The 13250-nt window shown below is 47.6% G+C and overlaps 1 long non-coding RNA gene across 1 annotated transcript; it reads right to left on the bottom strand.

Moving 5' to 3' along the window:
- Positions 1–1353: 1353 nt before the first annotated feature.
- Positions 1354–12486, bottom strand: LOC118010276. The gene is made up of 3 exons (XR_004679161.1): positions 12352–12486; positions 4473–4667; positions 1354–1644 (listed from the first exon to the last, which is right to left on the bottom strand). It is a non-coding gene; the product is annotated as an uncharacterized LOC118010276 (long non-coding RNA).
- Positions 12487–13250: the final 764 nt, after the last annotated feature.

The following is a 13250-nucleotide window of genomic DNA, read 5'->3' as shown; positions in this document are numbered from 1 at the left end:
TCCAGTGCTCACCTCCAGAAGTATCTTATTCCCCTCAGATCCCTGGAGCAATGCCCAGCCCCACCAGCTCCCTTTCTCTTCCCAGGTTCTCTAGAACAAGTGCCTCTCTTTCCTCTTTGTCATGTAAAGCAACACAGCTCTCTCAGCATCCCCACATCAAATTATTTCTTCTTCTATTTTCAAAAATTAGACCCACTCAGTATAGAAGTCAAGGTAGGGACCATCTTGTTCTACTTGATTATGTACTTCTAGATCTTGTCCCTTACTTCATCCCAGAGGACTTATTGAATTATTTATTCTGGCGTTCTTCCCCAAAGACTCTTGAGTAAAAATGATCTCCATCTTCTTACAGCTACTTCTAATATCAAGCATTTTGAACTTTGTGAAAGGGCGGCCTAAAGGAGTGATACTTTCCAATGGAAGCATGAAGGAAGGCTTCCTGGAGGCAGTGACATTTGAACCAAGCCCTGATGGAACTCCTTTGAGAAGGGTAGCTATTAATTTCAAAACTAATGGTTTAAAAATGTGTTCGCTTTTCTAATCAGTTAGCCCAGTTCCTCAGGCTGTTATTCCATCCCTGCATGTATGTCATCCCCCACCTGATCTGATAGTCACTGCACTCTTTTTTTTTTTTTTTTTTGAGAGTGGGTGGGAGGGAGAGCACAAGCGGGACTGGGGAGGGGCAGAGGGAGAGAGTGAGGAGCCCAGGGCTCAATCTCACGACCCTGAGATCATGACCTGAGACGATATCAAGAGCCGGGTGCTTAACTGACTGAGCCACCCAGGCACCCCCTGACACTCACTGTTAACTGGAGAATTGGAAAAATGGAGTTAACCTGAGTTCTTTTTCTGGTTAGTTATTAGGAGGGAACAAGAAGCCAAGTTCCCACCTATTCATGGCATATAGACCAAGAAAAAAAAAATACTGGCCCTACAGTTTCAATTATCCCCTAGATATTGTCGGTGTATCATTGGTTTTTGTTTGGCAAATATTTATTGTTATTTTTTACATGCTTTGGATCTAGACTAATCTTGGCACTTAGATGTCCCCCTGGCCTCACAGAATAGGATGCCCGGAATTGGTCATCAAAACAAGCCAAGGAATGCAAAGAAATTCCTCAGTAATTACTACATTATTTTGTTCTTTGTGTCAAATATGAGTTAGGTGAGAGAATTCATTCATCTCTTACTACATTATGAGGGACAGAGGCAATTTTTCTCACAAGATTCGGGGCTAAATTGGATTGTCTTCTGAACTTCCCTGCAACATCTAATTGAAACTACATTCGCAAAAAAAAAAAAAAAAAAAATCTTCCTTTTGAGAGATCATTCCCAGAAATGCGTAGTCGTCTACTCGGAAGATGCAAAGATTTAATTTCAGGTGGCATTTTGAGAGGTGTGTTTGCACGCACTTATGTTACAAGATACAATAACCCAACTAACAGAGGCTTAAGTAAAACAGGAGTTTTAGTTGTTCATATAACAGAAAAGTCCAGGGTGGTCAGGCTTCAGTCATGGCTGGATTCAGGTACTCAGATGATGTCATATGCGTTCTTATTCCTCTCTAACACTCAGCTCTGCTCTTCTTGTCAAACAAGCTCTCCCCACCAGGAGCTTCAGACTTAATTCTGCCAGCTTGACAACCTTGGAGATATAAGACAAGAGGTATCCATTGCAGTGGAATGCCTACTTAATGGTGAAATAAGTAAAAGAGGGAAAAAGAAAGGTAGGTAGTAGGGGTTTGGCTGAGAGCAATGGGTAGACCTATATTAAGTGAATTTGGGTTAGCAGGCCTGATTTTCAAACCAGTTGCATTGACTATTGGTAAAAATAATAATATCTCAAGACCCATAACATTCCTTTCTTAATTTCATCTGAGTATCCCAGTAATTGCTGATGTTCACAAATGCCCGTGTCAGCCAGGGCTGCTGGTCAACCATGGGCAGCCTGGTAAGCAGGCAGCTGTCCATCAAGACTGGAAGAAAGAAGTTTGAAATCCAAGAGAGAAGTCAGGAACTTGGCCTGCCTGGTGCACGGGGAAGGGAGGAGGGAAGGGGAGAAACCTCGGTAATTTGTTTTTAATATTTTGCTTTTTCTGGATACCATGAAAGCTGCGTACATTGGCTTCTGACTAATGAAAACAGAGGGGAAGCCAAGCTGGAAACCTGGCCGTGTTTCTGTGCACAATTAGGTTTGTTTGTTTAGGTCTCTTTTTATTTGTTTTCAGATGACTCAGATAGGAGTACTGCAGGCATTTCAAAGCGAAGTGTTCTTATGTGTATTTTGGGTCTAGGGCTCCACCAAGTGCAGAAAGTCTTGGCTCCCTGAGGTTATTTTCCTATCCAAGGGTTTTCCAAACTTTCAAGTGAAGCTGGAAGAATGCCCTTGTAAGCCAGGTTATTTTTCTTAGCAGACCCCAGCTTGGGGTTGCACGGGGGACAGCGATCACAAACATATAAACACAAAAGTCCCCAAACAAGGCACAAGGGCACCCATTGTGCTGACCTCTGGCACCATCTCCCCTTGATGGCTTTACCATCTGTGCACTCCAGTCATCTCTGGAAACATCTTCATGAGTCGGCCTCCTTCTCTCCAGACAACCAAGTTCAGAGATGGATTCTCTTTTCTAATCTCTCCGTATCTGTCTACAAACTGTTGAGCTCTGAAGACTCTCCTCTTGCACTGCCATGGTTTAGAGTCTAAAGCCTCTCCTGTGAAATGCAGAGATTTGCAACCTGGGAACCTGCCAAGTCCCTGGCTGAGTGCCTTTGCCTAAGGGGAGTGACTCCCATGGGGATTGTTTGCTCCTGGTCAGTTGACCCCAAGTCCAGGAAAGGCCTTGGGAGGGGCTGGCCAGTAATCTCCTTCCTAGAGGAGCAAGATGCAAATCAGGTAATGGTGAGGCCCCCTCCAGCCTCCCTTCTTGGAGGCTTAAGTCCAGTAGCCCTGCCTCTGCAGGATGATTCAGAAGACAGGGATGCTCGAAGTGGTCCTGATGGTTTTAAAATGCTAAGACTTTATGTAGGCAGCAGGAGCAGGTTCCCTGCGTTCCCCAGAATCTGGGTCCCAGCCTGAGTCTCCCACAGTCTCCCCTGCTCAGCTGTCCATGTTATATGAAAGACATTGGTCAACATGCTGGCCGGAGAATTACTTTCATACTTGAGTCACTCCAATGAAACTTCTGTTGACCAAGATTTTGTTTTTCAGTGCTCATCTCCCTCTGAATGGGGCTATAAACTGCCCCACTTTTAAGACTCTCCTCTTTCAGTGTTTGAAGTTGGAAACCTCCTGAAGCTCAGAACAGAAAGATTCATTCTATTGAAATGCGCATATTTCAGGAATTTCTTTTCCAAACCACTGTCTTCTAGAGCTATCTTGTGGGGTCCAACAAAATTCTACCCAGTCTCCTGCTACAGCTACACCACTGCACCATGACAAAGGGCAATGCTGTGTCCTAGCCGACCCTGACACAAGGACGGGTTGAAAGTAGCTTAATCAGGAAGTGAACCCAGGAAGCACACGAGGGAGAAGTGGAGTGACTCTGGGCATCTGGAGCTCAGTCCTGCTCAGGACCCTCTGAGAGACTGTCTGGAACATGCTTCAGACTGTCCTGCAGGTAAGGAAGCTGTCGCTGGTTGTCAGAGTTTGCTCCTGGCGTGGTAACTCCCTGACACTCCCACGCTCACTCCTGCAGCCAGAGAACGTCCTCGGGCTGAGAGAGACATGGAGCCCTAGGTCAGCACGGAAGTCTCCAGAGGCCACTTCCGGGGTAAGTTGAGGGGGTGTGGAAGGGGCACCAACCATGGTGTCTACAGCATTTACTGTGCCCTAAGATGACAAAAGGAAGGGCACAGTCATCTGCAAGAGACTGGACTGTTGTCACTCAGCTGAGTTGACCCGGACAGGGAAGTGGACCACCATTAATACTGATGAGCACTAGTTGAAATGACAAGAGCTGAAGAGCAAAAGGTTTTGTTTCCATTCTCAGTTTACCTATGTATTTAGCAAATATTAACAGACTGCCTACTTGCTTCAGGTTCTGTGCTAAGGGCTGGGGTATTGCAAGGAAGGAGCCAGGCTCTGTCTCTGTCTCAGGAGACCACAGTCTGGTGGGGGATGGAGACCAGGAAAGAGTTCAAGGCAAGGGACTGTGACAAAACGGTCTTAGCAGGAGGGGACCCACGCTGAGAGCGTGCGGTGTTTCTTCCTTAAGAAGGAAGGGGAAGAGTGTTCCAGTGAGAAGGAACAGAATGTGAGAATGCCTGGAGGCACCAGTGAGATGTACAGACTCAGGGCTGTTTTCTAGTAGGTTGGTGAGAGGGAGTGGCGCCTGATAAAGTCGGATGCCAACAAACACTAGGTCACACAGACTCTTGTCAGCCACATCGCAGTGTTTATGTCATATACCAGAGCAGCGAGGAATGGCTTCTTCTTACTATTATTATTATTACTATTATTTAATTAACACTTACTTGTTTGTTTCATTGCTTCTTAAATCCCACCTCTTCCTTCTGGATTTCATTTCCCTCTTCCTGAAAAGTATCTTTCCATAGCTTCTCACTGATGTCTGTGAGTGGCGAACTCTCTCAGTCAAGGGCAGATCCAGTTTTCATGGGGCCTGAAGCTTATGCAATTTTGGTTCCTCTTTGGGAAAAAAACAATGCAAACTACAAATACAAAATTAAGACTGAAAGTAAACATTGATGACAAGAAAAGAAATCTCAACAAATTTTAGAAAGTTGACAAGTAAAAACAAACATTATCTATAAAATCCAGAAAAATATCATTAAAAAAATTAATTCACTATAATTTTTTCTAGCTTCTCCTCATGTTGGTGGCATTGGCATGACCATGGGGACTTGACAAGGAAGAAAAAGACGTGGCCTACATTTAGTATGGGTTTCATGGGATATATTAGATGGTTTGCAGTCATTTCCATGTATAGTTCAGTTATTGCTGGGTGTTCAGATTCTGGAATGGCTTCCAGAAATACTCCTACCCTCCACATGCTGCCTTGCCTGGCACCCAGCAAAAAATCCTACAGTGCTCAATACCAAAAATATGTGGATGGTAGAAAAACAAGGGTTAAGTTGTATAGAGCCATCTACAATTTCCTAGTCCATGGAAAATTCTTCCAATACCAGAAATGTAAAATTGTAAGTGGAGGATTCATTCCTACGCAAAAGCTAGTCAAAATGGAAGTTTTCTTTCATCAACAATATATTTGAGATTATAAACCCACTAAGTATTTACAGCTCATTTGTGAAAGAAATTTCATAGAGGTCTTTCCAAGGTTGACAACAATCTTAAACACTTATGTGCCTCACCAAAAAAGAGTGATAAAGCTGAAAGAAAAAATCGTAATGATCAGTAACAGAAAATACACTTGATTAACCATGTTAGAAAAAAGAAAAACTGGGGCGCCTGGGTGGCTCAGTCGTTAAGCTTCTGCCTTCGGCTCAGGTCATGATCCCGGGGTCCTGGGATCAAGCCCACATCGGGCTCCCTCCTCAGCATGAAGCCTGCTTCTCCCTCTCTCACTCCCCTTGCTTGTGTTCCTGCTCTCGCTATCTGTCTCTCTGTCAAATAATTAAATAAAATCTTAAAAAAAAAAAAGAAAGAAAGAAAAAAGAAAAACTGTATTATCTTTTTCTTTGGTCTATGGAAAATGATTTTAAAAAATTGTCACATGAAGAGGTGATTAAAGAATATATAGCTAAAAATGGAATAAGTCTAAATGCAATATGGCATCCTGGATTGGATCCTGGAGAAGAGAAAAGACGTAAGTGGAAAAACTGGTGAAATCGGTGAATAAATTGGTGGATATAATCACATGATTATTGATGATGCACAAGTTCAAGGATGCTAGGATGCCACTGAAACAGGTATTTGAATATTTGAATTTCCAAAGGTGAAAGCTAAAGCCAGAGCTAAAAGCTGATACTGGCCAAATATGGAGGCCAAACTTTAACTCTGTTGCATCCCTTGAGAAAACCCAGCCCCCTACCATTAGGGCCCATTCAAGGTCTAATGGCCACCCCCAGGGCTGCATGGCATCACCTCCTGTGCTAACCACTCTCGTTTTCAGTGTCCTCTTCATTTTTGATGCAGGGGCATTTGTCCTTCTTTCTTGCAAACCCAGTTATACAGTTAAATTTCTAGGTGTTTATATTGTGAGAGTTTCCAAGTTCGTCAGCTCATCAAGTTGGGCTGGTTTTTAGCAGGAGAGTGGGGTGGTGAACTTGATGATTTAGGAAGGAATTCTGGCTTCAGCGTGGAGAATGGATTTAAGGTGTGGGGTAAAATAATAAAGACAGAACAAAGACAGATCCGATGGAATTCAGTTGCAGAGATGCAACTTGAATGAGAGGAATCATAGTGGAGAGGGAGAGAAGTGGATGGATACTGAGACATTTCAGAGGTCAGAGGAGCAGAATCTGGTGGCAGAGGGAGAGGGAGGGGTCTAAGATGTGCCCAGTATGGGGTGGGGACAGCTGGGTGGATAGTGCTGCCATTTCTTGAAATAGGAAACAGAAGAGGGAAAGGAGAAGAAGCCCCATGAAGGAAGATGAGGAGTTCAATGTTGGCCATGCTGAGTTTTAGATACCTGTGTGGCATCCCTGAAGAAATGGCGCTTGAACAGAAATCTGAAGAATAATTAGAAGGAATCAGGCAACAAGGGGAAGGTAGAACATTCCAGGCTGAGGGAACAGCACACACAAAGCTCTGTGGAGAAGGGATTGTGGGCACATATAAGAAGCTGAGCTGTTATTATAGCTGAAGAAGACCAGGGGATCCTGTGCCTTAGGAAAGACATGTCATTTCTCTGAGAGAACAGACTCAACAATTTGCAAGGTCCTCCTTTTAAATCTCAAATTCTAGAGTTCTGTGATCCTTGTAACTTCTTGTTTTGGTAAAAAGAATTCTACAGAAAAGTTGCAATAGAACAATGAACTCCCTAAGTCTTCACTAGGATTCACCAATTGTTAAAATTTTGCCGTATTTTCTTTCTCATCTAACTCTCTACTTACCTATTAACCAATGCACTCTCTATACATATATAATATCTGTTTCTAAATATACTACATATTATTATTATTGCAGAACAATTTAAAAGTAAGTTACTGTCTTCATGACCTTCACCCTTAAATATTTCAGCATGTATCTCCTAAAAATAAGAACATTCTCTTACGTGACTATGTCCAATGATGGAATTCAGGACGGGCTCTGTGATCCAGAATTCTGTGATCTCTTTACATATGGACGGAATTCAACAGCAACTTATACTGAGCACCTACTGTGTGCCAGGGGCCATCCTCTGCATGGAGTATTCAAACTGATATGAGAGACAACTCATTAGACAGATATTTACATGGAGATGTGGGGACGGCAATGGCAGACATACGCAGGAGTGCGAGGGGGATGCAGAGGAAGGAAATCTGGGCAGAGACTAGCTCTCTATCCCATCTCCACCCTTCCTCTTCTTTTTACCTAACTGGACGTCTGCACTATTAGGGTTTCCAATGCACCCAACTAAAAAACTACATTCTCCAATGTATCTGTTGAAAGACCAAAGGTATATATTAGAAGTCACTGGATGCAACTTCTGGGAGAGCTTATTAAAGCAGCCAAGCTAGCTGGAAGGCACACATTTTGGCCCTTGACTCTTCCTCTTTTCTGCTGTTAGTATTGTCGTTGTAATTGCTAGGGCTACAGCAGCCATCTTGCAGCCATGAGGAAACATTAAATATGGAAGCCAATGTTAAGAATGGTGGAACAAAAAGACAAAAGGATCTTGGATCATTGGTGATAAAAAGGAGCCACCATGCCAACTCTGAATTGTATACTCCAAACTCTTTAAGAGAGAGGAATTAATGATCTCATTTAAGTCACCATTAATTAGGGTTTCTGTTACATGTAGTTGGAGCTAGTCCCAACTGAGAAATCACTTAATTCTGCCTTGGGAATCCAGGGAAAACGGCATATGTAATATGAAAAATAAGTAAAAAAAAAAAAAAATAGCTTGGGTAAAAAGGTAGGAGGAGGCTCCAGAGTGTAAATTTTAGCTTAAGAGCCACAGAGGCCATTGAAGGGATTTGAGGAGAGTCCCAGGACTAAATTTTCATTTTAGGACGCAACAGAGGAGAAGTTGTCTTGTTGATAGCTACACTGTGGTGAGGGGGAGACTAAAGTCAAGAAAACTAGTAAAAGAGACGATGTGACAGTCTATGCAAGGAATGACCTGATCTTGGAATAATACTGCACAACATGCTAAAAAGCAAGGGCTCTGCTGTCAGCAAGACCTGGGGCCCATTTGGGCTTTGCCACTTATTGCCTATATAACCCTGAGCACATGGCTTCTCAATGCCTCAGTCCCTTCTTATTTCCACCAGACTGTTAAGAGAATTAAATGAGGCCATGCATGCACAACGCTTAGAGCTTAGAGCAGTACCTGGTACATAATAAGCACCCACTAAATTGTTGTTGAGCCCATGGCCGTGAAAAAAGGATTCTTGGCAGTAAGGTAGAATAAGATGACATCAACAGAATGCACAACCAGTTGGATGGTAGGAGGGGTGAGTAAGAGAGAGAAAGGAGTTAAAAATGTCTCCTAGATTTCTGTGGAACAAGGCATACAGTTTTGGACCCACAGAGTTGGTGGTATCTCTCCCCATCCACAGAGACAACCAGGGCTCACCTGCATGGAGACTTAGGGAGCCAGGGCAAGGATCTGAGCTGGAGACAGACCGGTGAGCTGCTGGAGCCCCACGGGGCGGTGGATGGCGGGGGTGGGGAAGAGGCGGTGTGCAGGGGTGGTGGTGAGGGGACCACAGCTCTCAGGTGAGTGTGTAGAATGAAAAGAAAAGAAAGCCAAGCAGGAGCCCTGCCGCTGGTGCTGGTGGACAAAAAGTAGCCAGCAAGGAAACTGAGGTGTGGCCTGACTTCAAGGTCATAGGAAAAACAGAGGGAGTGTCCCAGGAAATTCAAGGGGCAGAAAATTTGCAGAAAGCACGTTCAGTAGCACGAAATGCTGCAGGGCCATCAAATGCGGTCTAGGAATTGGGCATTGGATTGTGGGGGGCAAGAAGGTCATTGGAGACCCCGGGATTAACTGAAAATCATTGGGGATGTCGGTCAGGGATGTCAGAAGTCATGGTTCCGATGGGGCTAGAAGGCAGAGTGAGCTCAGGGGAGACCTAAAGGAGAAAGGGATCAGGGGAGGTCTGTGTGAAGGAGAGGAGGGAGTCATGCAGCAATGGGACCTAATGCGGAGAAGAAACTGGAAGTAAGATGCTAGAAAGAGATTTGGGAAGAGAAGTGGGGGCTCCATGTCCGGGAGAGGATCCAGAATTGGGCCAGGGCTTTTGCCACGTACCCACAGCGGGGAATATGGCCCACAGTGGTGCTGGGAAGCCAGAATGCCCGGTGGGGCTAGGCTGAAAAGGGTCTGTGGACCCACCGAGGAGGGCTGGAGACCGAGAAAAACAATCATGACTCTTATCTCTTGGGCACTCGCCCTTGTGCCAGGACGGAGCCGAGCCTTGGCAAGTCCCTCACTGCGGCCCTATTTCACCAGGGAGCCCCTGAGGCCCGGGTTGCTCAAGGACCAGCAGGAACCGGCAGGGCGGGGGGTCTTAGCCCGCGTCTGGGCCCACCGAGGGACCCTCGATCTCCACGCTCCACCGCGGGGCGGCCAAGACGGCGCAACAGCTGGGAGGCCGCGGGGACGCGGCCCAGCGACGGCGGAGGGCGGCGCGCGGACTCGAGGCGGCCGCAGACGAGGCCAGGGCGGAGCCGCAGGACGCGACGCCTGAGCGGGATCGCCCCGACGCGCCCGCCGCCCAGCCCCCGGGGGCCCCCCGGAGCCGCTCCCGGAGCAACAGGGGCCTGCGGAGCGTCCCCAGGAGGGGGCAGCAGCGCCCCGCGGAAAGCGCCGCCCGGCTCCGGGGGCCTGGGGCTCAAAGGAGGGACCGGCTGCTTCCCTGGAAGGTGGGTCCCTGGTCCCCTCCACACACACCCCCACCGACGGCCAGGCCAGGCCGAGGAAGCCCCGCGCGGGGGCAGGTCTGTTGCCCTCCCAGGAGGCCCCGAGGGTCCCTCTCGGGCGTCCCAGCCTTGCGAACAGGCTCCCCAGGCCTGCGCCGGAATCTCCGCACAGGGCGAGCGCCCAGTAAGTGAGAGCCAGGGGTGTTCTCCTCCTTCTCTCTGGCCCCCTCTTTCTCTGGGCCCTCCTCTGCTCCTAGACGCCCCGACTGGAGATGGCCCCCACTATTTTTCAGCCCGGCCCCCACGGGGCATTCGGGCTTCCCAGCACCACTGTGGGCCGTCTTCCCCACTCCGGACACGTGGCAAAGGCCCTGGCCTGGTTCCGGATCCTCTCCTGGGCGTCAAGCCCCTACTTCTCTTCCCATGTCTCTTTTTAGCGTCGGGCTTTCCTTCCAGTTTCTTCTCCCCCTCAGTTCCTGCTACTGCGAGACTCTTTCCTCTCCCCACCCTGGGCCAGCCCGCCGCAGCCTGGCTCCCACCTTGTGCAGCAGAGACCGTCCCTCTTGCTCAGCTGCTCTCCACAAGGCTTCCCCACTCCGCAGGACAGGAGCGGGGTGGCCTTCAGCTCTGCCAGAATGCCCCCCACCCCCCGCACAGGCTCACGGGGGGGGGGGCCCTCCCCAAGCCGGAAGAGTCCAGTTCAGGCCTGGAGCTGGTGTCCCAAGAACTCAGGGGAGCCGGTTGCACAAATAGAACTCACCACATATCGGATGTGCAGGGAAAATAGAGTATCATTATTTTGCTTAGAACTAATCTGGTCTCTCTCTTCTGAACCCCACCCACTAGTTAGTGGGATGGGGAAGAAAAACTAAATGTCCAATCCAGTTAAATTTTGAACTGGTATTTTAAACCCTTCAGATAATGCTCAGTCTTTAGGAAAAACACTCAGTGTCTCCGATAGTCACCCCCTCTGTCCCCCACCCTAGAGGCGTGGGATTATGGAGTGAGGAAGCTTTCTCCTCTCATGGCACCAGAGGTCTTGGGTTCTTTGGTCCCACCAAGGCCTTTGGATGTGTGCTGTGCGCTGGTCTTCGGGAAGAGGTCCTTTTTTTTTTTTTGGCCTGGGTCATACTTGACCTCCTGGACTCCGGGACCGAACGTGTGTCTTGTTCTTTGGGCCCAGGCAATGCTCCTGGTGACAGTTTGGTGCCCCGGCCTCAGCTGGGCAGCAACCCTAAGCTCTTTCCATTGGTCCTCCAGTCTGTTAGCTGGGAGGTCCACTCCTTAGACGTGGCTGGGAGGTCACCTTGTATCATAACAGCAGGCCCTTTGGTGGGCCCACTGTCTCCCACCTTAGCATCTGCACCCCATGGGGACTGAGGGTGCGCCCAGGGAAGCTGAACTTCAGGCCTCCCCTGGGGCAGACCATATGGAGCTCCTTTTCTGGGGCTGTGCCCTGGGTTTTAACGGGGTGGCTTGTGAAGGGGCTTCCACCCAGAGTCCTAAGTGTAATACCTCTCTAGCACCCTCCCCTCTGCAGGCCCAGAGATGGGAACAACAGGACAATTTCGCTGATTGCTTAGCTATTCACACTCTGTCCACTTCCTCCCCTTTTTAAAAGCTTTTCAGGTACAGAAAAAGGGTGGGCTTTTCCTTTACTTCTATTTCTTCCTTTCCGACTCATGCAAGCCCTGAAGGACTGGCTTTGGTCTCTTACTCGGCAAACGGAAGGACTCTGAGCTCTATTCCGAGGGAGGAGGAAGAATTTGGAAAATTCCTTCTCAAGATAATGGTCTAGCTCCTAAAGGCTAGAACTTTCTGCATAATCCTATTTTGAATGACTCAAACTAAACATTACCTGGGCCTCTCTCTCTTGGAATTCCTTCCGAAATCAACATGAATCTGCACACAAAGATTCCCTGCACCCCCCCCCACCTCACCCCCTCACAGTCGTGCCTCCTCCTACAGGCAGATGGATATCTCAGGTGGACCAGGGAGAGTGGGAAACAGAAGGGAAAAGCCTATGAGTGCCTTAAAGCAGGATCCCTCTCCCTCTTTCTTGCAGCCTGAAGAGCTCTATTCTAATCAGGTCCAAATTACTGAGCTTTTCTTTTTCTCTTACTCTTTGTAAATCCCCAGGTCTCTGTCCCTTTAGCTCCCTTCCCCAGATGGGCTTGTGAGCATTACTCTCTCCTGAGATACCAGGGGAAGATGTTTTTGTTTCCCACCTGCTCTCATGACCCCAAAGCACACCCCACTCCTGCCCGGCAGCTGCACCTCCATCCTGCGCCTTCAGGCAGAGTCCACATCGTGGGCACGTTTGCGTGGAACCATTCCTCTGAGACGCAGGATGCGCTTTCCTACCTCTATGCCGACGCACGTGCGGTATCCTGGTCTGGGCTTCCCATCATCCAGCCTTTTTGTAAAGTTCGTCTCAGTTTATCATCTGTGAGAGGCTTTCCTGCCACTGCTCAATCAGTGTGAGTTCTCTCTCCTCTGAGGGCCTGAACTGCTTTGGATTCCTCACGTCCTACCCTGGATTTATAGCTATGCTCATATTTCTCTCCCAACTATGCTCAAGTCTCTCAGAAGGCAGGCACTGTGTATCACTTGGCTACGTTTCTTCCATGAAGCTATGAGTTAAACTGACTAGGAGGCTCTGATATATACTGATAAGTTGAATATGATTATCAACAGGAATAGCCCCAGACCACATTTTAAAGTTGGCTCAAAGCACATCAGCTCACACAAATGATTTCGTGTCTTTGGCCTCAGTTTCTTTACTTGTTAAAGAATTAAGTGGGTTTCCGTGATGTCTTAGATCATCTCCTCCTCTGACAGTCTGTAATTCTACCCATACTGTCTTGTGACATGTGTGTACCTGTGCATGCATGTGTGTATGTGTGTGTGTGTGAGAGAGAAAGAGAGAGAGAGAGAGAGAGGTGGGCAGGGGTCACTAACTGGGGAGACAATGTGGAGTAGAGGAATGGCAAAGGCTTTAGATTAGGACAAGCCTGGGTCCAAATCCAGGCTCAGGCACTCACCTGTTGGGTGACCTTGGGCAGGCTACCTTCTCTGAGTTAAATGGGAAAATGAGGATATTTACTGAGTGCCTACTGAGTGCACACACTGGATTGATTGTTGGGGATATGGAGTAAATATGACGTGTCATCTCCTCTGTAGGAGGCCAGAGTCCATTAAAAGGAGACAAATCTGCAGACAAGTAAGTGTAATCAGGTGTAGAAGTTTTCCATGAGAGAATG

Source organism: Mirounga leonina, unplaced genomic scaffold (assembly GCF_011800145.1).
Source record: "Mirounga leonina isolate KUSES-001 unplaced genomic scaffold, KU_Mleo_1.0 Mir_129, whole genome shotgun sequence".
In the NCBI taxonomy this organism is placed as follows: Eukaryota; Metazoa; Chordata; class Mammalia; order Carnivora; family Phocidae; genus Mirounga; species Mirounga leonina.
The sequence above is the reverse complement of the archived record's forward strand: the minus strand, read 5'-3'. Positions and strand labels throughout refer to the sequence as shown.